The sequence below is a fragment of the Peromyscus californicus genome, unplaced genomic scaffold (genome assembly GCF_007827085.1).
Source record: "Peromyscus californicus insignis strain IS unplaced genomic scaffold, ASM782708v3 Scaffold_10__1_contigs__length_136768540, whole genome shotgun sequence".
NCBI classification, from domain to species: Eukaryota; Metazoa; Chordata; class Mammalia; order Rodentia; family Cricetidae; genus Peromyscus; species Peromyscus californicus.
This window is the reverse complement of record NW_026294391.1, coordinates 32,340,196-32,363,966: the sequence shown is the minus strand read 5'-3', so window position 1 is coordinate 32,363,966 and position 23,771 is coordinate 32,340,196. Positions and strand designations below refer to the sequence as shown.

The 23,771-nt window shown below is 33.2% G+C and overlaps 1 protein-coding gene across 5 annotated transcripts in view; it reads right to left on the bottom strand.

The window, feature by feature from the left end:
- Cnksr2 (connector enhancer of kinase suppressor of Ras 2) overlaps positions 1 to 23,771 on the bottom strand; it is a 236,486-nt gene that overhangs the window by 211,689 nt on the left and 1,026 nt on the right. The gene's annotated exons all lie outside the window — the stretch shown is intronic.

The following is a 23,771-nucleotide window of genomic DNA, read 5'->3' as shown; positions in this document are numbered from 1 at the left end:
TTGCTATAGCTGATTCTTAATATGAAACTTATCTGAATATAGGAATACATTTCATATATATATATATATATATATATATATATATATATATATATGCTGGACAACTTTCTATAATCTAGATAAGACTCAGTACACTGCTGAAACAGGTACAGAGGTATAGATCTACACATACACACCAATTATCAAAGTAAAGGGAGTAAAATAATCCAAATGACGAACTCCAAACTCCAAGTGGTATTTATCTGGATTTGAAAGGAACAAAGTGAATTATTTCTGAGCCAGATCTTTGAAAGTCATGTAATTATCATTTCAATTTAAATGTGCATAGATTTAGACAACTAATAATAAATATGAACTCACGTTACCATTTTAAAATCCACTATTTTAACCATGTAATAATAAAAACCCAAAGGTATATGTTTAGCCTTGTATTTTTCATCCATTCCAAGATTATCCTTTAATGTACTATTCAATCTCCCCCTTTCTCCTTGATGATTTATTTATTTACCAGCTTCCTAAGATTATTATTAATTATAATACAATCTGTAACTTCATAATCACTGCCACAGAAATACATGTTGGCCAAAAAGAGCAAACTGAACAGGGATAGCTGCTGTATATTTAAGTTTCAAAGCTAAAACCTATAAAGTTCTAAAGGATTTTTAAACTGTATTTACAACCGTATACCACTGCAAAACATTCACTTATAAGGACCTAAAAATGGAGTGACAGAAATATACACAAGTTGTAGACTGTTCCCTTTTATCTATATCTTTTTCTAATACAGACTCAATCCTGTAGATTTAGAAGAGTTTGTCCAAAATGATTATACTTTATTCACTAAAATAATATTTTCTGTCTGTGTTTTGATTTGTTATCATTTAGACAATGTCCTGTGAACTTTAATTCATATAAGAAAAACTATCAATAAACGTGCTTAATCAATAGCAATGGTTGTTAGAGGAATCTCTAATCTTAAATTTAAGTGTTTTTTGGTCTTGTAAGGGAAAGAGAAGAAAAGGGAGACAAAAAATATTTGTATCCCTATTCCAAAATTTACATATTTTATAGAAGTTTTAATGAAGGAACAGTTTTATTGGAGTCATTCTAAATACTATGTACAACCAAATGAAAATATATGGATTTTTACATTTCAAAAATACGACTTTGCTTACGGTTAGAACAGGGTAATCTATTCAGGCATTAGGTACAAATTGGAAAATATCTGCATGAGTAGGCCATGTTGAGTTGATCTGTACTTTTATTATTATTATTTTTACTTATTTATAAAGATAGGGCTTTTCTACATAGCAGCCTTGGCTGTCCTGGAACTTACTATGCAAACCAGGCTGACCTCAAACTCACAGAGTCTCATAGCCACTGCTTTCAGAATGCTGAGATTAAAGGTGTGCACTGGCTAGGTGTGGTGCTTCTGAATCATGTCATTTTGTATCCCTCATTATCTTTTATTTTCTCCAATTTCATCATGTTTTAGTTCAGTGAAGTTGAAAAAGCTTAAAATCTTCTATATGTTATACACAGATTACTCATTTAACCCAAAATACATTCTGAAGTAGGTTTTATTTCTTCATTTTCAAAGTAAAAAAATTGAAGTTCAAATAGATTAAGGGTCCAGATCCATATGCTAATGGATAGCAAAGTTGGAATTTACAATTAGGTATATATGGATCACCCACATTTTTTGCCATTATAATAGATAACCATGTTTATGCTAGAGATGGGTATAAAATGATCATAGTAGACACCAATTATAGCCAACAATTATTCAGGAATATAAGCTAATATGATTTTGCATTTTTAAAAATTCAGATAAAACTCAGAATGAGCACATTATGATCACCAAATTAAAACAGTAACTATATTACTCTAGAAAGGTTCTTTTAGTGGATGACAATATTTAGTAGAAATGAGAATGAAAACAAATTATGTAGACTGCTACATACTACATTTTTCTTAAAAATTAAGTAACCCATATTAAAATAAAAATATCACCCAAGTATACAAAATGTGTTTTTGCTATAGTTAGAAAATCAAGTATTTCAAGTAAGACTACACAGAGGAATAATTGTATCCAAAATAAATTTCATTTCATTAATTAATTTTCATATCAATTTGCATGTAAGATATAACTTGAAAAAGTACATTAAAAAGAAGTCATTTAAATAATTTTTTTCTTTTAATATATAAGCTGATTATTTTGACTATACCGACACTGATAACCATATTAACTAAGAACTCTTAGAGTAATATTTATGCTTAAAGATTCTTTATTCAAGCAAGAGGTAACCAGTTTCTTTAGTTTCAGATTTACTAGTGTTTATCAAAGGGAAACAACCAGGTTTTCTATTGTATTTGCTCTGCATAAATGCATAAATTCTTTAGATATACACAGAAATCTGAAGTCCAGCAAGTGTTGATACATTAACCAATGTATTTATTCAGACAGATGAAAGCATTATAGGTCATATTCCTATGCTGTGTGAGTTGTTGAGAATGGTTAACACACACTTAAAAGCATATAGAAAGAAGGCTAGGGATATGACTTAATGCAGAGTGTTTGCCTGGCATATCCAAGGCCCTGGATTTGGATGAACTTTACTACCCTCCAAACAGGAACAAATCTCAATTACTGAATATCTCCTGTATAAGTTTCTTAGTTTTAATATGATTATCATTTATATTTAAACCAAAAAATTACAAATCAGTGAAAGCAGACAAAATCAAGAATCTAAAGCTACTAATTCAAAATAATGATAGATTTCAGTCATTATACTTGTTAAAATTAATTTGTTTCCTGAAACTTGGACAGCTGAGAAGCATTTCAGTTACATTAGTACACCATTTGTCATGAAACATCAAGCAACTAGGTGGTTGCCAATGATACGACATTTCCCCGCTGGCCCTCAGAGTATGACTCAGTGCTGTCCTGGGGTGGCCACACTGCTTATGGTGGCAGGAAAGGTGGTATCATTCCATTTTTGACAGATGCAATCAGAAACTGGGTATTGTGCTGCAGTTCATTCTTTAGTGATTATTAAACATTTTACCTTTCTTAAAGGATGGCAAATCTTGAAAAAACATCTAAAAATTAACATGGAAATGAAAGTCACTCTAAAATAACAGCAAATGCTATTAGATAAAAATGCTTGGAATAGAAATTCAGTGGATTTTAGTGGTGAAGAAAAAGTACTAGTAATTTTCACTTACTAATTGAATACTTGACAGGACACAATAAGAAGCCTACAAACATATTAAACATGAAGTATCTATTAATATATTTATTTCTATTTTTGTATTTTTATTTAGTAATAGTTACTTATTTAGCATCATTATATTTATTTTTAAATTACCAGAAGTCTCACTATGGTCATGTAATTTATATACCTTATTAAACAACTGAGAAATGCAGATGTCATACTGCCATAGTAACTCTCAGTTTTAAATAAATGTTCTTTGAAAACTGTTATTCTAATTGGTGAGGCTTTAACTAACTCTAGGATATTGAAATGCTAAATAAAATCAGAATGAGAACAGTGTAAGTTATGCAAAACCCTCTACATACAAGAAAGTACTAACCAAAAGACACTATAATAATTAAATTCTCTGAAAAAAATTGAATAGAGTTTTTAGTCTTGATGTTTCAAATAAATCTTTGATATAGCAAAGACATATTTTTAGAATTAATATGATTCAGTTAATATTTCTAGTAGTATGACTGAGATAATTTATGTAATATAGACAATTAAGGATTATATGATTAAAAAGAAACTATTATACACATTGATTTTAGGTAAAGTATATCAGTTATAATTGGAGTGGAAATTTATTAAAGCAAATTAGTTACAATAAATTACTCAGTACAGCAAATAACTGATTCCGCTCTAATAAGACTTTAGAATGTACTGTGTATTCAAACATGTGTTTAATCCTGTAACACTGAATGATGTAACACTCATCTGCAAAGCTTTAAAAAATGAGACTTAAAATTATTGTGTCATAATGCACAGATATCAGAAGACCACTTGGAAAAGTTTGCATCAGCAGTTACTAGCATCTTAACTTGCTATAAATGGGGTCTGGAATTATTAGAATTTTACATTTGATAATGATAAAATCTAAAACAATTCTTTATGAGAGTACTGTTCTATGAATAGGATTATTGTCTGTGCTCTAAAATTATGCTGGAGCTGAACTGGAAGCTTCTTATCTGCTGGCTAGCTTTCATAGTGCCAGAAGGTGCTATGTAGGTTAATGGGAAAGAAAAGTCATCAACAATCTTACCCAACAGTGAATCCTGTGAGTTACAATTATGACTTACCAAGTAAGATATGTCATGAAATGCAGCAATGGCATAGTTGTTATGGTAGTAACATATCATGGATTGTATCTGGGGGCAGGTCCAAAGTAAGGAACTCTTACCTAGTTCTGTAACTGATTATGAGCCCATGCCCAGAAAATAGACCATAAAGATGAGCCTACTACTATTGCTTTGCTAAACAGTCATGTTATCAAACTGCATTATAAATATTCATATGTATAACCATAGATAAATGCTGAACCCTGCCTTCATCACAAATGCTTCTTACTGGATCCAGCAGTGGATACTGTAGAAACCTCTAAATGACTAAAATGCCTGGAATAAGTGGTGATGAGTGCTTAGACATAAATGGGAGAGGTCAATCACTTCCTCATTGACGAGTTCAGTGAATATCGTCAAAGAGGGAACAGACAGAATATAAGAGACAGAGGATCAGGAGACATTAAGCAAAAAAGATGTCTTCTTGCCATGGCACTGCCACTGCTCTCGTGAATGCACTACAGTTGTGGATTATCTACGCAAGACCTGAACACAAACGAGCCCGTTGATATTTTATCCCGAGTAATGGGAGGAGTCTGTAAGACTCTCTTCTTTACTGAGGTACCACTGGCACTGATGTAGTCACTGATATATTGCCTTAACTCCAGCACATACCTTCCAATCATACTTGGGCAAGAAACACTGATTAAATTCAATGGGTCACACACAAAAAGAAGGCATGAATTTAGGAAGAGGAATTGTTGAAAAGAAAGGTTTCGTTGGGAGAGAGAAGGGGACAAGAAAGGGAAAATGAAGGATAAAGACAACTAATATTCATGCAATTAAAAATAAAACATTTCTTAGCTCTTATATCAATAGGCAAAGAATTCATTCTTTGTGTTCCTAACAGAGATGTCTTCATAACCATGAAAATATTCATAGAAGATACTATTTCTGAGTTCTCATACATTAGAATCTTTGTCATACTAATTTCACTACTAGAAAGATAAGTGAGTTTAGACAAGTTTAACTTTTCTAAGCTCAGTTCTCTACATGTACTATGATGGCAAATTAACAAGCGATTTCTAAAAGCTCTTTCTTGTCTAGCTTTCTATCATAGCCTATACAGAGTACAAAGGTGTCAGTGTGCTGAGGAACTAAGCAGGGTCTTTTCAGAAAACATTGTTAAAATAAAGATGTTGGAATTGTATTTATTTTAAGAATTTAGGGCAGATGCTTGACATTTTGGTTGTGAGTCTAGTCTTTAGCTAATGGCTGAACCATTTCTCCAGCCCTTTAAGTCACATTCTTATAGTAAGAGAGGAACAAAAGAAGGAGGGCTGGCAAGGTGGCTCAGTGGGTAAAGGCATTTACCACCAAGCCTAAGGACAGGAATTCCATCCCTGGAACCCACATGGTAAAAGACAAGAACCGACTCTTCCATGTTTCCATGTTGCCCTCTGACATCCACATAGATACCTTACTCTCTCTCTCTCTCTCTCTCTCTCTCTCTCTCTCTCTCTCTCTCTCTCTCTCTCTCTCACACACACACACACACACATACACAAATAAATGTAATAAAATTTAAAATAATCTTTTTCAAAAGAAAATAAAGAGAAGATTTATAATCTAATATCTCAGGAATTACCCAAACAATATTTGTTAATGGTAAACCCACACTGGTGGTGGGTGATTCAGACCTACCTTAAACACAAAGAACACAATCTGCTGCTTTTGTTACACAGAAAATGCTCATGTAATGCTCATTTAGTTTTGTACTTGGTATTCAATTAGGCACCAGAATATAATTGATCTGAAAAAATTTCAAAAGGATTATTATCTCTGGGGGTCATTAAATCAAAGGTGGGAACACAGACTTATAATTTTAAAGGGCAATGTATTTATTGTTCAGAATTCTTTTATAGGAAAGAAAATAAAAAAAAATCTATTTACCCTTGATTATGACATAAAAGTATGGCTTCTCAACCATATGATTTCATGGTTTTTTTAATCACTTGCTTTAAACCAGAGGTTCTCAACCTTCCTAATGTTATGGCCCTTTAATGAAGTTCCTCATGTTGTGGTGACTCCAACAATAAAATTATTTCATTGCTACTTCATTACTGTAATTTGCTACTGTTATGAATCATAATGTAATTATCTAATATGCAGGATATCTGATATGCAACCCCCAAAGGGGTCACAACCAATAGGTTGAGAACTGCTGCTTTAAATCTAAATCTAACCGCTTTAAGCCTAAACCTAAATACATCAACCACTCCTGTCAAGGAAATACAAAACATTCTTAAGTTTGAAAGAAAGTATAAGATACTGCATACTATCAATTAGAAGCATATCAATATGAAATAGAATTAACAAAAAATCAAAAGAGCACTGTCTCTTAAACCTTTAAAGTCATACTTTAGACTGACTAAACGAAGGCTCTTAATAAACTTCCTCTGAATTATGCATGTGAATTAACTTTTATTTACATAATATAGGCTATGTTAAGAAAGACAAAGCCATTTTCCCAAGGAAAACACAAATGGAAGTCACACCAAAGGAGAAAAGCAAAAGTGCTGGTAATAAAACAAATGAAATGCTAGCCTAGGAGCTTTAGTCCAACCACCATTCTGTACAACATGGGAACTAATTTGCTGTCTTAATGCTTCTCATTTGTCCTCAATCCAAATACCACTTTTAACACATGAATGAGAAAAGGCATTTTTTTTGCCAGCCATTCTCTCTTGTTTTCGGTGATTCAAGCTCAGAAAAAATGGTTTGTTTGTTTCTTAAATTTGACTGTTTTCTATGAAAAGTCATAACATTCTTATCATTTAAATGGCTAGTCATCATAAGTACCATATTAAGTATATTAATGTAGAGACTCCATATTTAATAATTACAATTACTGTAGAAACCTGTGATGATAAAATTCTAATATTTAATCTTCTATCAAAGTCAGAAGTAAAATTGCAGTGATTACGAATCTTTTAATAAAATAAAGCTGCAAAGCACTGAGGAATCTTTGCATGTAGGGTCTCCTACTAAAAAAAAGTCTAAATTAATTCAGACTTAGCCAGTGATAGCAAAGCCATCAACATCAATGCCGTAGGACCTTTGCATCGAGTTCCTCTGCAGAAGCAGTGGGATATAACATTCTACTCATTAGCTGAACTGATTAAAGGATCAACTGACTAAAATGAGAAAAAATAATTTGGTGATAACTGTTCCAATAAAACTGTTAGAGAAAGAAGTGGGTAAAATAAAAATACACTGTACACATGTATAAAATTATAAAAAATACATAAAAATGTTTAAAATACATGACTACATAGATGACAAAAGCTACTAAGAACGAAACGGCTTTCAAGAGAGCCAGCCTTCTGAAATCCACCTTGCAGCTACATTTCAAAATCAACATAACTGCTTTTGTATGCCATATCTTAAGGCAAGCATGTGTTAGCGAGATTCAGTAAATTATTTATAAATTGGAATACATTAAAATCAGTTTTCCTAAGATCACTTAAAATATTGTACAATAATAAACTATTTTTCCACTGTCAAATGCTATTCCATTATTTCTACCAAACTTAGTCATTTTGACTAATTATTCTTCTGAATTATCTGTAAAGCATGTTTTCATTATTTCCATTTTTATCTATAAAAACAAATAGCTTAAAAAGTAAAACGCTGAGCTAGGTACATAAAAAATAGGTTTTTGGGGTGGGTACAAATGGGGAGACTTTCAGGCTTAACTCAGTACTACTGATAATTTGTATTGTCTTATATGTAGTGCTTCCTATTAAATATTCCTTTAATCTTCTGTCAGTTGTGAAAAGAAATGTCAAAATTAAAGAAAAAAAGGACAGAAAAATGGGTCTTTTGACATGGATACAGCAAATACAGGTGTTTTGAGTACACTTGAAAGGTACCACTGACATTTTGATATATGACTAGGAAAATAATAAACTCATGGTAGACTCTAAGACAATATGCTGAACACAATGATTGTAATTAACTTCACAGAAAATGCATGCCCACATGAACTCTAGAAAAGCTTCCAGGCCTACTTCATACCATCTGTTTTAACAGGTCATGCAAATCACACAATTGGCTTCTAACACTGCCTTTAATTATTATATGACTGTATAAACTATTATTATCACAATAACCAATAATAAAAACCTGTGTCATTTTATGAAAAATACTACTGGGAAGTTTTAAAGATAACTTAAAACTAAATGTTGCCCACTGCTTCCAAGATAAATGTAACATTGTAAAATGTGGGTGAATCATCTAAACTTAAACCATCATTTCCAGTCACACATCATATTCAACTATTTAAAACCTTTTGATATTCAGAGCAGGTTTTTTTTTTGTTTTTTTCAAGACAGGGTTTCTCTGTGTAGTCCTGGCTGTCCTGGATCTCGCTCTGTAGCCCAGGCTGGCCTCGAACTCACAAAGATCTGCCTGCCTCTGCCTCCCAAGTGCTGGGATTAAAGGTGTGCACCGCCGCCGCCGCCGCCGCCGCCGCCGCCGCCACCACCACCACCTGGCCAGAGCAGTTTTTGTGAGTTTCTTCAAATACAAGGCTTACTAAAAAACAGGAAGATTTCAAACAAAGCAAACTCTCCTTCATTCTTGAGATCGTAGTTAAAAAAAAATTGTTCACAAGGCAGAAGACTTTACAAAGACATTAATGCATATATCTAGTATGATATTTACAGAGCATGAAGTCCCAAACATTTAGCAGCAGGCCAGGGGGCAATTCTAGCCACATCAGTGTCAGCACAACCCCACACTTTTATACAGGCAAATTACTAACCAAATCATCAGCAAGTTCAAATTGTGCTGATTATATTTGGTTTGTGGCAAGAAAAATGGATTAATGAATTAAGTTCTTGGTTGTACTATATTTATTACAAGAGCTTGTTTTTTCTTTAGAATTTTTATATCAGAATAGATAACTAGAAAACAAAGATATTCTTAGCCAAAAGTTGTAGGAAATAAACACAAGTATTAAAGTAGTTGTATTTCAAAGTACAATATGATTTCTTGGAGATGTGACCACAGGTCTTAAATTCTAACCATCCTCCTAATCCAAATTCAGTGAAACACATTCCACAGGCCTATCACAATGAAAATAAGGTGTTATGTTTAATGACAAGCCCATTGTATCCTTGCAGAAAAGTAATTAGCAAAAGTCTTTCAGTTTCAGCAAGTCTGACCTAAGTAAATACATGTCACTATTTATACACGCACTTATATTTATACAGCTGAAAATCAATTATTATACAGCACAACATTTATTTGCTCAAAATTTTCACGCCTTGTTTAACATTCCTGAACAAAATGTCTGTGGGAAACAGAAACTACAATTAGAATGAGTGTTGAGAATCAGGCTTTGTTAACTAGGTTTAGAAGAGCACACTCTTCTATGCAAATGTTTAACTGCAAACTAGTTAGCAGGTAAAATACAGAGAATGGGCTTAGTTTTGGTAGTTTGCATCCTTCCCAAGTATATTGTTTCCTTTTCTTTTCCTATATATATTTGCTGACTACCAAAAGGCAATTTCAAAGTTAATCAGGTAAGATGTTAATTTCAGTTGAATGGGAACCAGGTACAGCATTCTTTTGAAAAGAAAATGACTTTGCAAATCACTGTAGTATATAGTCATAAGGTTAAAATGTGAGGTTTTCACAAAGGTTGGGTTACTGATGATATATGAAACAAGCCTTAATAATGAAAAACTTCACTTTATCCCAAGTGACTTTTTCCTTGGAAAATGTTTATTATTTATAATTCTAGTGAGATATGTCAAAACTATTTCACATGAGACATTATTTATCTTTTAAATAACAAAAATTAAAAGTATGCTATATTTGAATGTTTAAATAAATTTTTAATTTCGATATAGTTTTAAGGTTCACAGAGAAGATGGAAAAATAGTATTGATAGTTTAGTTCCTATGTACCTTTCACCCAGATTCCAATATTTCATATCCCTATGGTGCATATGGAGCTAGCATTGATATTTTGTTATTGAACTGCACATTTTAAAATATGTCATTGGATTTTTTTCCTAATGTATTTTTATGTTCCAGAACACCATAATAACAATTTATTCCCATGTCTCTTTAGATTCTTCTGGTCTGTTTCTGTTTGCTTGGTGTTTGGCGATCTTGAGAAGGTTGAAGGGGATTAGTCAGATACTTCTTTTTTTTTTTTTTTTTTTTTTTTTGGTTTTTCGAGACAGGGTTTCTCTGTGTAGCTTTGCGCCTTTCCTGGAACTCACTTGGTAGTCCAGGCTGGCCTCGAACTCACAGAGATCCGCCTGGCTCTGCCTCCCGAGTGCTGGGATTAAAGGCGTGCGCCACCACCGCCCGGCCAGATACTTCTTAAAATATTCTTACATTTGGGTTTTCTAAATTTTTTTATGGCTAGAATTGGATTATAGGTTTGAGAGAAGAGACAACAAAGAATTGTCTTTATCATACCTTATCAAGGGTATATGACATAAAAATTACATATCGATGATAACTTTGATCACTGGCTAAGCCAGAAATTGCCAGGTTTCTACAAAATTATATGCTTCTCTCTTCCTCCACTCTCCTAAGTGAAACAAGTTATCATCAACAACCACAATCAAGAAGTCCAAATGCTAAGTACCAGCACCTTATAACTAGAATGACATATCAAATGAGTCTGTCCTGTCACTATTTCTCCTAATATTCATTTTGATCCACCATTTCCTCTTCTGCTTCCTTATAAGTATTATACTGAGTGACTTTACATCTTAACGTTTCTTTTAAATCCAGATATATTAACTATATGTTGGCAAAAATTAGCAATTATTTCCTTTTCCATAGTGTGCTAGTTAGTTGGTTTTTGTTTGCTCATTTTTGGTTTGTTAACCTGATACAAACTAGTCATCTATCTGGGAAGAGGATTGAGAAAAAGCCTCCATCAGACTGGCCTATAGGTTAGTCTATGGTGAAATTTCTTGATTAATGACTGATGTAGGAGAGCACAGGGTACTGTGGGCAGTGACATCCCTGGGTATGTGTGTTCTGGGAGGTCTAAGAGAGATACATGAACATGAGTTTGGAGATCAAGGCAGTAAGTAGCACTCTTCTGTGGTCTCTGCTCAGTTCTTGCCTCCAGGTTGCCCCTCTGCTTGAGTTCCTGCCCTGCCTTTCCTCAATGATGGGCTGTGCTGTGGAAGCAAGCAGAAGGCAATCAAACCTTTCTCAACCATGTTGCTTTTAGCCATGGTGTTTATCATAGTACTAGAAAGGACACTAGGACACATAGAGAAATCCATCTTATTTTATCATAAACATTCTTTTTTATTTCAACAGGGCATTATAGTGATGTCCTTGAGATGGAGTCTTACTATGTTATTGAGGCTGATTTCAAATTCCTGGATGGAAGGAATCCTCCTGCCTCAGTCTTCTAAATAACTAAGAATACAGATATGTTCCACTGTACCAAGATTCCATTGTACTGATTCTTTAAAAAATTAAAATCATGTAAGTATGTGACACCTCCTATGACTATTATTTCAGGATATATATAATGTGTTATGTAAAAAGTGTTGGGTCCAAAAAGACCGATATGGGGAAAAGAATCAGGTAGACAACAGTGTGTTTACGTATTGAAAGCTAATTAAAGAAAAAATTAGAGAATTTGTAACATTTATGAAACTAGAAAACTGACTAATTACATACTGATTAAAATTTAAGGATGTCAAAGCATGGTGGTGCACGCCTTTAATCCCAACACTTGGGAGGCAGGGGCAGGTGGATCTCTGTGAGTTCAAGACTAGCCTGATCTACATAATGAGTTCCAGGACAGTCAGAGCTACACAGAGAAACCCTGTCTTGAAAAACCAAAGTAAAAAAACAAAAACAAACAAACAAAAACAACAACAAAAATGAAGGAATGAATTTTGATTCCCTAGCTGTTATTCTACATTTATTTGTGTGTATCTGTGTGTGTGTATGTGTGTCTGTGTGTGCAAGTGCACTGTTTTAGGTATAAATATAATAATTTTCTGGCAAAGTAGCCTCATTTCAAAATAACAAACATAAGAAACCACTGCATTTAAATACAAATAAAAAATATACAAAAATTAATTTAGATGGAGAGCCACAAAATTATTGTATTCAGGTCATTCTCTTATCAGACTTCTTTTAAATACAGTTGTCAACAACTATATTATGGAAAGTGATGAACTAACTGAAAAGAATCTAAAAAAGTAATGTGTACTGCAGGAGAAAAATGTGCTTTTTTATATCAAGTGAACTTCAAAATAATTGTCAGAGTTCAGTCATTTGCTTAAAGTGCCTATTGTCCTAGGTATTGTGATGATTTCATTAACAACTGAGACATTTCCAAATAACAAGTTAAATTGTTTTTACTTGTTTAAAAATTCCATTCTAAAGCAGGCTTACCTGAATTCTATTAATGAAAACATGGAGAAATACAAAGCATCATCTTGTTTTTACTCTGAACAAATTCTACTTAGGTTGCCTCATATATACCAGAATGCATGTTTAATACCTGTTTAATATATAAATTACTTTAAATCAACTATACCTTTAAATACATTATACCTAACAAATATATACTATACCTTTCATTAGTATTTTATACCTAATTCACTGATCACTCCAAATTTCACATTTATTTCATCATTTTTTATTACATTAAATTTTCTTTAGCGTTTACTGATTCACTAAACTATCAATTTCATAATTTAGATTAATAATATTTTTCAAAGAAAACAATTTTAAGGAACCAATTAACATCTGATAGATATGCAAGGGCTTAAGAGCTATAGGATCACAATGAAGAAAATCTTCAAAGAAACACTTTGTCCTGGGGGAAATGAATTCAGGTTGGCAAGCTTAGCAGCAGGTACCTTTACCCTCTGAGCCATCTACTGGCCCCCTTATCTCATCAACTACTAATATTAAATGCAAAGTTTTTGAGACATTTATAGGTTTGGTAAATGAGAAGCAAGTTATACTATATAGTTTTTGCAAAATACTTCAAAATATTAAAAAGAATATGTCATTCCAAGTAAGCTATAATTCCACAAGCTAGTTCTAACTATGTTATTTTCAGTGTGAAAATGACTCCTGGAAAATATGATGCTTGAAAATACTGTATTTTTTCAGGTCAAACAATTTCTTTCCAATTTTGTAGGTATTATGTATGGCATTTATCAGCAAACACTTTGGTCATGTGTCAAAAGAAATCTTCAATTGAAGTCCAAATAAATGTAATCTCAAGTAACAAGTTTTTAGTACAAACAAACTCAAAAAATTATACCTAGGGCCAAACTAGAAAAATTAATCCTACATATTCCATAGGAGTCTATGTAACAATTTAACATGCAAATAATAACATCTGTTCTGATAGCTTGGAGGCAAGTGAGCATGCTTCTGGATAAGAAAGGCTTAAACCACTGTTCCAAAAAAGACTGCCACAAAGCTTATCCTGCCACCAATATGGAGGAAATAAAGCGGAAACACCTATCTATGCCATACCACATAGCAGTAGTTCTCAATCTTTCTAAGGCTACCACCCTTTAATACAGTTCCTCATGTTGTGGTGACCCCCAACCATAACATTATTTTGTTGCTACTTCATAACTGTAATTTTGCTACTGTTATGAGTCATAATGTAAATATCTGATATACAGGATATCTGATGTTTGACCCCTGTGAAAAAGTTGTTCAGCCTCAAAGGGGTCATGACCCACAGGTTGAGAAATACATCCATATAGGCTCTATACCATATGAAATGTGTTTTTTATGAAAGTTCTAGTAGTATTAAAAGTTAGTATTGGGATTACTGGATTTCTATATTTTGAGCAAAATTAGCTGACATTCTACATTTTGTATTTTATATGTGTTTAATATCTTCATGCACCGTTTTGAAAACTAAAATATAAATAAAACATGCAAAATTAAAACACAAATTTTCTGCTCTGGAAGGAGGAAAAATCACAAGGATCTAGTACTGTTAAACTTTTTAAAAATAATACAAATAGTTGAAGAAAATATATAACATAAGTAATTCCTACACACACATATAGTACACATAAAAATTTAACAAACAGATTCTTTAAATTGATCATTCAGAGTTATTTTAGGTTACCATTTAAGTTTTGATTACATTATAACCACCTCCTTAGAAAATGGATTCTATGATAATCTTTGGTAAACAATGTGATAAAAGTATGACTCTCCACATTTTCAGTTTGATTTCAAATTGGGAATAAGAAATAAATAAGCTCATTTGGAGAAACCTTATCTATTATTAAATATTAATAAATATTAAGTAATAGAAATGATATATGAAAACTACATGTCTAAGTAGTTATTGAAAAGCAGAAATCAAGAAGATTAGCAAACCATGATAAAATAAGAAATCTTTTGATCACTTAAATATAAATGGAAGGGCTAATGTTACTGGCACTTATAATAAATTGCACAATTGTGCTACTAATAAACAATAAAAAAGGAAATAAGTAAGATTCAGGATTTAAGTCAGACTTAAATTCTGTTACTTATTGTAGGTACTATTGAACAAACATGTTGTAAACTTGCTTTGAAATAACAGATGTTTATGAAACAAAATAAAAAGTTCAAATAAAGAACAAAATTGGATATTGAGCAATATTTTAAAAGGCAACTAGCATAATATAATGTGTTCTTATATATCACTGTATGTAAAGACTATCCAATTTATCTGACAAGACTAATGTGTAAGAACATTAACGTCAAGTAAATATATAATAGACATGTATATAATATTTAACAAATATTTTATATACATTAATATTAAAGTAACTTTTAGTTTACTTAATATAACTTAGCTTCTGAAAATTTTTAAATTGTTCCAAAATATTCTACAGATGAACACAAATTTTACTTAATTTAAATTTTAATGAATTGATGTTAAGTATTAGTAAATCTTGAAATTAGATGAAGATAAAATGCAAACCTACATTAGATTTTTTATAATTTAAATTAAAATAAAAAAGACACATGAACTATGAACCAATAGCTGAGGAGCCCCCATGGAACTGGATCAGGCCCTCTGGATAAGTGAGACAGTTGATTAGCTTAAACTATTTAGGAGGCCCCCAGGCAGTGGGACTGGAACCTGTCCTTAGTGCATGAACTGGCTTTTTGGAACCTAGTGCCTATGCTGGGACACTTTGCTCAGCCTAGGTGAAGGGAGGAGGGGACTGGACCTGCCTCAACTAAATCTACCAGGCTGAGCTGAATCCCCAGGGGAGACCTTGCCTTGGATGAGGTGGGAATGGGGGGGGGGGGGGTGGATTGGTGGGAGGGAGGGGCGGTGGGAGGAGGGAGGACAGGGGAATGCGTGGCTGATATGTAAAATTAAATTAATTATAAAATTAAAAAAAATAGCAAAAGAAGAATGAAAATTCTGATTCAAAAAAGAACAATATAACAAAAAAACTGTTCAGAAACACATACACATGCATGTTTTCACCTGTCTTATTGCCCCAGCGACCTTAGCAATAAAAATGAGCTTTCTGTTAAAAAAAAAAAAGCTTTAAGATTTAAATATTTTACCTTAAAATAGTGAATATTTGCTTGTAAGTAAAATCAGGATACAAGTGTAAATCATAATTGTGTAACATTATCTAGGACATTATGGAGGACTCCAAAGAAACAGTGTCATCCAGACACAACAGGACTGATGCCCATATGAACTCACAGAGACCTTGGCCGCATGCACGGAGCCTGCACAAGTTCAAGGCCAATGGGTCCCAGCACTGAGATGGGGAGGCAGACATGATCTCCCATCCCTAACCAAGAAGCTATCTGCATTGACATCTGCTTGCAAAAAGGAAAAATTATTATTTTTCTCCAATTGAGTCTCACTGGGTATACTAACCACACTTAAGGGTAGCCCACATGCCCAACAGAAGGCCAACACAAATGAATTCATTGGTATTTTTGTAGACTTTTTATGTCATATTGTTTTGTTGGGGCATTTTTGACATCTTGTAGGTCTTCTGCTTGTATATTATGGTTTCTGATTTTATGTTTTTATGGGTTTGTTTTTTTTTTTTTGTTTCGGTGTGTATGTGCTTCTTGTGTTTTTTCTTTGTTTTAATTCTGGTATTTGTGTGTGTGTGTGTTTACCTAGTTTTCTAAAGAAAGAGAGAAAGGAGGAGCAGGAGTTGAGTGGGTAGGAAGGTAGGGAAGAACTGGGAAGAGTTGGGAGAGGTGAAAGTATGATCAGAATATATCATTGTATGAATAATTCTTTCAATAAAGTGTAAAAAATCAGCATGCCTATGGGAAGGTCTTAAAATTTCACTTAAGATGACATGCATTAACAACTTTAAATTGAGAGGAGATACTTTATTAAGAAACTCTCTAGTAGTGTTTATTTATTAGCACATAACTCTAAAGAAATCTACATGGGGCACATTCATTCAACAAGCTATATTTTATATTGAGTCTTCTATATATGCTTACAAAATAACCTCCAAAAGTTAGACAAAATAAACATGCATGTACTTTAAAATATTAAAATTATTCTTAGTCAAAGAAAGGAGGAAAGACAGGAAATTACAAAAAATATGAATGTAAAAGTATCTTAAGTATCTTAATTCTTAATAGTAAAATGTAAGTTCCATATTAAAAATAATAATGAAGATAATATATTTCATTAAAAGGAGATATTTTTCCAATTATGTACTTAAATAAGTCAATTTTATTTTCACCATTAAAAAATACATTTAATTTTCTTGTATAGGCTTTTATTAACACTTACATAGAAACTAAAAAGCCTAAAGTTTTCTACCAATGCTAGTCTCTCATATGCTCTCAAATATAGAGTTCTTTCTGAAATATAAAATGGTGAAATAATCAGGATATTTGAATGAAGGAAAATAAATGTTTAGAAAAGGAATGTTTCAATTTTTAAACTAAGTATTTCTTTATAGGTACTTGCATATAGTGCTACCATACTTAAATTAGAAAGTATCTGTATCATATTTATAATAGCTATGGCATAAATACCAGTGTCATTCATTCACTCATTGAAATTAATATTTCTTAATGAAACAAGTCTAAACCATGATTTAGGACTTTGAATTGGGTAGAGCTAACACAACTAAAAAATATGGATAATACAACCCTATTTTAGTCTGCATTCTGGCATACAGCATGCACATTGGCAATGAAGTATATACATTAAAGCACTATAAGGGACTTTATGTGCATGCATTGTCATTTAGGAAAGCAGATTTGCTGACAGACCAATAATCGGAAAATAAATTTATTCCTTCACTCAACAAATATTTTCTGACTGTATATATTACCACATACTGTTTCATACATTATTACATAAAACATGTGAGGTTCCTGCCTTCATTCAGTAGAGCAGCTAGTTAAATAATCATATGAATTAATAATAAAATACAATTGGCAAATGGGACATAGGAACATACAACTAAAGATTTTTATGAGATTTGGGGAAGATGGGAGGGAAGACTTTTCTGATGTGGAGGAAAAATTGAGCCTCAAGGAATAATCGACCTTAATAACGTGAAGAAAAGAGTAAAGTATATATAAAGTCCAAAGGCCTAGTGGTGAGCAAACCAAAAGGTCTGAGGCATCCAGTATAGCTGCTGTCTGTCATGAGGCTTACCTCACACAGTAATTAAACTGAAAAGTCTCTTAGGTCATGTTAAGGACTTTGACCTCTAGCCTAAAACACTGAAAAGCCATTTAAAAGGAGGGTGGGCAGAAGAAGGGAGAGGATATGATCAGCTAAGAATCATTCTTAAGGAGTTCATTGTGGCTGTAGGTTTATGGATCACACAAAATTAAGATGCTATAATTATCATGACCTCAACAGAAAAAGTCAAAAATTTGCCCTCTGCAATGATAGTAAAAAGGACAAACACATAGTACATTAAATTTACCTTTTCCAAAGCCAACTACCACTTCTCAAACTTTTCCACTGATGTCTCCATAATTGCTGAACAGTGTACTCCTAACCCTAGGCAGTCTGGGGAACGCAGCTTTAAACAGCCCGCTGTAAGCCTAAAATTCCTGAAATCATATCAATTTTGCTTTTTGCATCATAGATGCAAAATTCATACCTGTTTTAATTTAAAATCATATTTAAGTTTTTTCAACAAAAATGAGCTATTCAGCTTTTGATCATTTGCCTTTCACACTCAAAGAAATACACCATTTTCAAGCATAGACCTATGTTACTCATGGAAACTGGATTCACTCACTGAATGTTATACAACACAATGATTTCACATTAAAGACTATACTTCCTGTTTTCAGACATTAGACAACTATAAAAATCATCAACAAATTTTACACTCCACTTTTTCCAAATCACTTGTTCTCTATTTCCCTTTTTAAATGATTTCAGCTCCGTTATCCTTCTACTACTCAACAGAAACAAACACTGCTTCTTTCAAATAAGCCCAATGTGTCAAGTACTGTATGTAAAGAAGTTGCATTGGAACCTAAAAGTCATTAGGAACAAATTAAGCTCTAATGCGAGGTTGTGCTGCTATAAATGAAAATGATAATTTATCACTGCTTTAAGAACAGTATTAATATTCAAAAGCCTAGTTTCGTTTCTCACATAAGAATTTGGATCAGTAAAATTCTAAATATCCAACACTATGTTAATGAGGTAATTAATCTTCAAAATAACTACTTTAACATTATTTCCAGAGTATTCCTCAGAAACAGATTTGAAACAGCTGTCCCAATTCAATACACATTCTTTGTGGGCTGAGTTTTGGCAGGCAAAGTTTTCTAGTGTGGTATTTCTTTCAACTCAGGACATGCTGAGAGCTTTCTTGTCTTTCTCATATGCAGATTTGTTCTTGTACTTTTGTCACCTCCTCACACCCCTCCCTCACTTTCCCTCTCCTGCCCACTTGCCCACTTCAACAGACACACCCAGAGAAACTCCTTCAGCTCACACTCCCTACTGCAGCTCCAGACTCTCTGGATGTGCCTCCTACATGAGGATACTTTTCTTTTAGAGTACACTTTAAGTAAATAGTTCACAGACTTGCTAAAAACCCCATCCTCTCCTTAGATCCCTTCTTGGTTCACAAACCTATCATCTCTTTTAATCAGTCTTTGCATATATAATACAAACATTCAAAAACTTTCTAAGTGTACTAGTTGGTTCCTGTCTTTGTCCTGGGTAGTTTTTTTTTTTGTTTTTTGTTTTTTTAATGACGTTGTTGTCGCTTAGAGAGGATAACTTCTTTAAAGCAGAGAATATCTTTTAATCCATTAAAACACCTTCCATGCAGATGTACTCAGTAAATAATACCCAAGGACCAGAATATAATTATGTAATTAGTTGCTTTCTTCCTAATCAGGACTAAATTTGTGAATGTTAGCAATCAAATGTCAATGACAATAGAAATCAAGTATTTCTTGTGAACTACACTTATCAGAATGTAAATGTCTTTTTTTTTACATAAAATAACAAGAATTCCCACTAGGAAAAAAACAAAGCAAAACCATTGAATCCAAAGTAGATGATTGCTGTGCCTATCCAGTCACCTTGTATTCGAAAAATGGATCAAATTTTCAAGTGATAGGAACAATGTGATCAATTATGTTTAACATCTTTTCCTTACAGCTTGTACAGTTTTGAGTTCTTGCCGTAAATGTTTCTGATTTCTTTCTCTCAATTCAATTTAACTCAAAATGTTGATAATTTCCTTTATATGATTAAGATACTTTTCAACTTAAGCTCTAATGTCCTATAAGGGGAGGAAAAGAATCATTAATCACCTGTCAAGGTTTTGTGGTTTTTTTTTTTTTTTTTTTTTTTAGCAGATATAGTCTCTTCTTCACATTTATACTGAATAGACATCATGTAATCACTACATTTCCCTCTATCATAGGATTGCATGCAAAACATTAGGTTTGGGTTTTTTTTTTTTAAACACCTAAAATAATGTATTTCATTTTCTATCCTCAAGATGGCTGAGTCATCAGTACAGAAACCAGAAGGCAGGCACTACTCGAACAAAATGTTTCATTATGATCAAGAAAGAGTAGGACAGTTGATTGTGGGATAGGTTAAAGACTCTTAAAATTTTAGATTATTTTGGCACTTATAATACTGCAAGATTGATTAGCATTAAATCCCAGAAATCATAAAAAAGACCAGCTAAGTGGGCCTTCTGCTTTGCTCTGAAGATGATAGTCATTTTATTTAAACCAGAAAGAGATTAAAGCTCACTAGAAGGGAAATGGTCCTAGAAAAGAATTATCTTGGTCGTACGGATATTTTGCATTAGTCTCAAAGCTCAAAAAGTTATGAAAGGAAGAGTAGAGTTACTTGATATAAGATGGACAGGGAAATTTAATAATAAAATTAGTAAGAGAAACATTTAAGTGTTCAGAGGTTTTTGTTATATTTCAGTGAAAAAAATACACAAAACAGGGACTCATGTAACTATAGATTAGAAGTATTTCTAGGATTATCAAATAAACAAATAGGAACTGAAAGATAACATATTTTAGATTAATAGGTTCAGCAAAAAATTAGAAAGTTACTGGCTTACTTTATTGTCTATGACTTTTCTCAGTCGCTTGCCTTTGTTGATTTTGAAAACGCCTGTTTTAAGACTTTATCAAAACTCTAAGATTACTGAACATACTTTCCAATTGAAGAAGGTTGGCTTCAAGTGCTAATAAAGGGGATGAGTATATTGATTTTCTCCAACAGTAATTTTATAAACTTAATTTTTGGTTAATGTAAAAGTTTATGAGTTATCACTAAATATCCAGAAGTACTACAAAAATAATCTGGAATAAAGTCTTTATTTTACTGACTCATAAGTAGATCATGCATTGTATATTTACTTCAACTAACAATGACAATGTGCTATAGCAAATATTCATTGCCGGCAGAAAATTTGACCAGTACTGTTTTTACAAAGAGTGCATGAGCAACTTACATTTTTGCTAAAAATTAATATATACATTTTATATTGGTATCTCCTTCAAATACATTTAACTAAAAACAATAGATTAAAATGAATTGTCACATTAATGGTCCTTCCTAAAACAATCTTGAACATATGCTGTGAAAGCTCAATAAAGTTATTTTTTTCCTTCATTTCCCTCTTTGATGACTTACTTTCTATATAATTTCTATAAATTGTCTGGAAACATAAATGATGATCATTTATGATTCCAGACCTAATGGTACCTTTTTCCTTCTTAGTAAATAAAAAAAATTCCTCGAAAGAATATGAAGTATGTGTCTTACTAAAAACAGTACAGGGAGCTATGATTGTGATCAGCTGAAAGCTACAAGTATTAAGGATGATGAAGCTGGCACACAAGAAATATACTCTGAAGAACTCCCAGCATGTTGCAATTATTGAAGTCTTACTCAGTTTTTTAGGGGCTGGGGATTTAGCTCACTTGATGCTTACCTAACCTGTAGGAAGACCTGAGCTTAATCTCTAGCACCACATAAAACCAAGAGTGGTGTAGCATATGCCTGTAATCCCAGTTCTGGGGCAGTGGAAAAAGCAGGATCAGAAATTCAAGGTCATGCTTGGGTACACAGAGTTCAAGGCCAGCCTGTGCTATATGAGATCCTTTTTCAAACAACCAAGTGTTGTTAATGTTTTAGTACTGGCTTTATAACACTATAAATAAAAACATTAAGCAAGGTTTAATCATTTCAAAGCTATCGGCTAAATTAGCAGTTTGGCTTTCAAACATTTCTGCAACTGAGGAAAGTGTGAAAACTATTTTTGTCTTTTGTTAAAGTTTCCTGGGGGAAAAGAGTAGAGAATATTAACTAAGGTAACACTATAAGGGGCAAGTTGGGGAAATGTTCATTTCCTCCAACTATTATTTAAAAATCTCCTTTTCTGATAGAATCTCAAATTTATATGACTACCACAGAAACTTTAACAATGAGCAGTTTGGGACTCAGCAGCAGCTAACTGGGACCTGCAATTGGTAATTAAAGCTGCCACTCTGTCACTTCATCCAGGCGTTTGTTAGACAAAGGAATGCAAGTTCTACCTCACTTACCGAACTGGTCTTTTCAAGCTGGAAAATGTGTCACCAACAGGTACAAAAACAACTTATCCAACTGAAATGTCATGTGAAGTTAAAAAATTACAGCAAATAGTCTTTACCAAAGTTCAAAGAAACTGCATTTTGCACTGGAGAGATATTTAGAGGACTAGTGTACTGGAGAACTACTAACGTGTGTCAGATTACACACATCATCTGCTGTGCTTGCTTCAGAGGACCTAAAACAGTGGCGAGAAGGGAAAATGCAAGAATGTAACTAGGTGGGAGGTAAAGAAGATGGAGTACAGGCAGCACTCATTACAGGCAGCATGGGAATTTCTAGAAGGCAATCCATGGAGGTAATCTGACTCCCATGAAGCCAAGACACCTTTTCTCTGAATACTGTTGCAGACTTAAATTAACCTCATCTTTTAGACAAATTCAAAGAAATAGTTTTAATTAAGCATTCTTACTTCCTGTGAATACTGTCTTCCATGACTGAGAAACTGAAACATTCTCCCCCCAGTAGTGTGAGTGTATGTGTGTGTGTGTGTGTGCGAGTGCGTGTGTGTGTGTGTGTGTGTGTGTGTGTGTGTGTGTGTGTGTGTGTGTTGGGGAGGGGTTAATGGGAATCTGGGAAGCTGGATTTTTAACAGCAAATATGGAAAGAGAACACGCAGCAGAAAAGATGAGCCATTGCTGGACTTTGTCTTAGTCATCTTTATAACCCCCATGACACCCAATGCACTGCACACAGGGGGCAGTGGATAAATAATGAATTAGGTTTAATTCAATTCACTTGCACTTACACTGTGCTTTGCAGTTACAAAGCATTTTCTCCACATATTAGATGAGAAAAACTAAGTGAGGAGTAGCAGGGCAAATCAGTGAGAAAAGGAAGCAAAACAGATAAAGGGAAATCCAGAAGAACAAGCAAACGTCCGAAAATGTGGGGGAAAAATAAGGGGAGAATTGAGTTTCTCCCTACTACTTTCAATACCTTCCAATCAACCACCCACCTTCCATTTTCAAGTACGTGGAGCTTAGAAACTCTGACTGCTAAGCAAGACTTAGAAAAGGGGCTCCTTCATCTTTGGAAAGGACATTTTCAGGCATAAGACTTGGAGTCTACGTATCTTAAGTTTGTGTGCTCGGGTACCACCCCAAACAAAACTCTAATATTTTCCAAGCCTTCTCCAAGCGTGTCCAAGAATCTTTTATTCCAACCCAGGCATCCCTTTCTCAGAGTTCGGTCAGGGGATGGATTGGAGAGATTCCCTACAAGCCCCTCAACTCTGACAACAGAGGGAGATAGTGAGACAGGAAAGCCCAAAGACTAG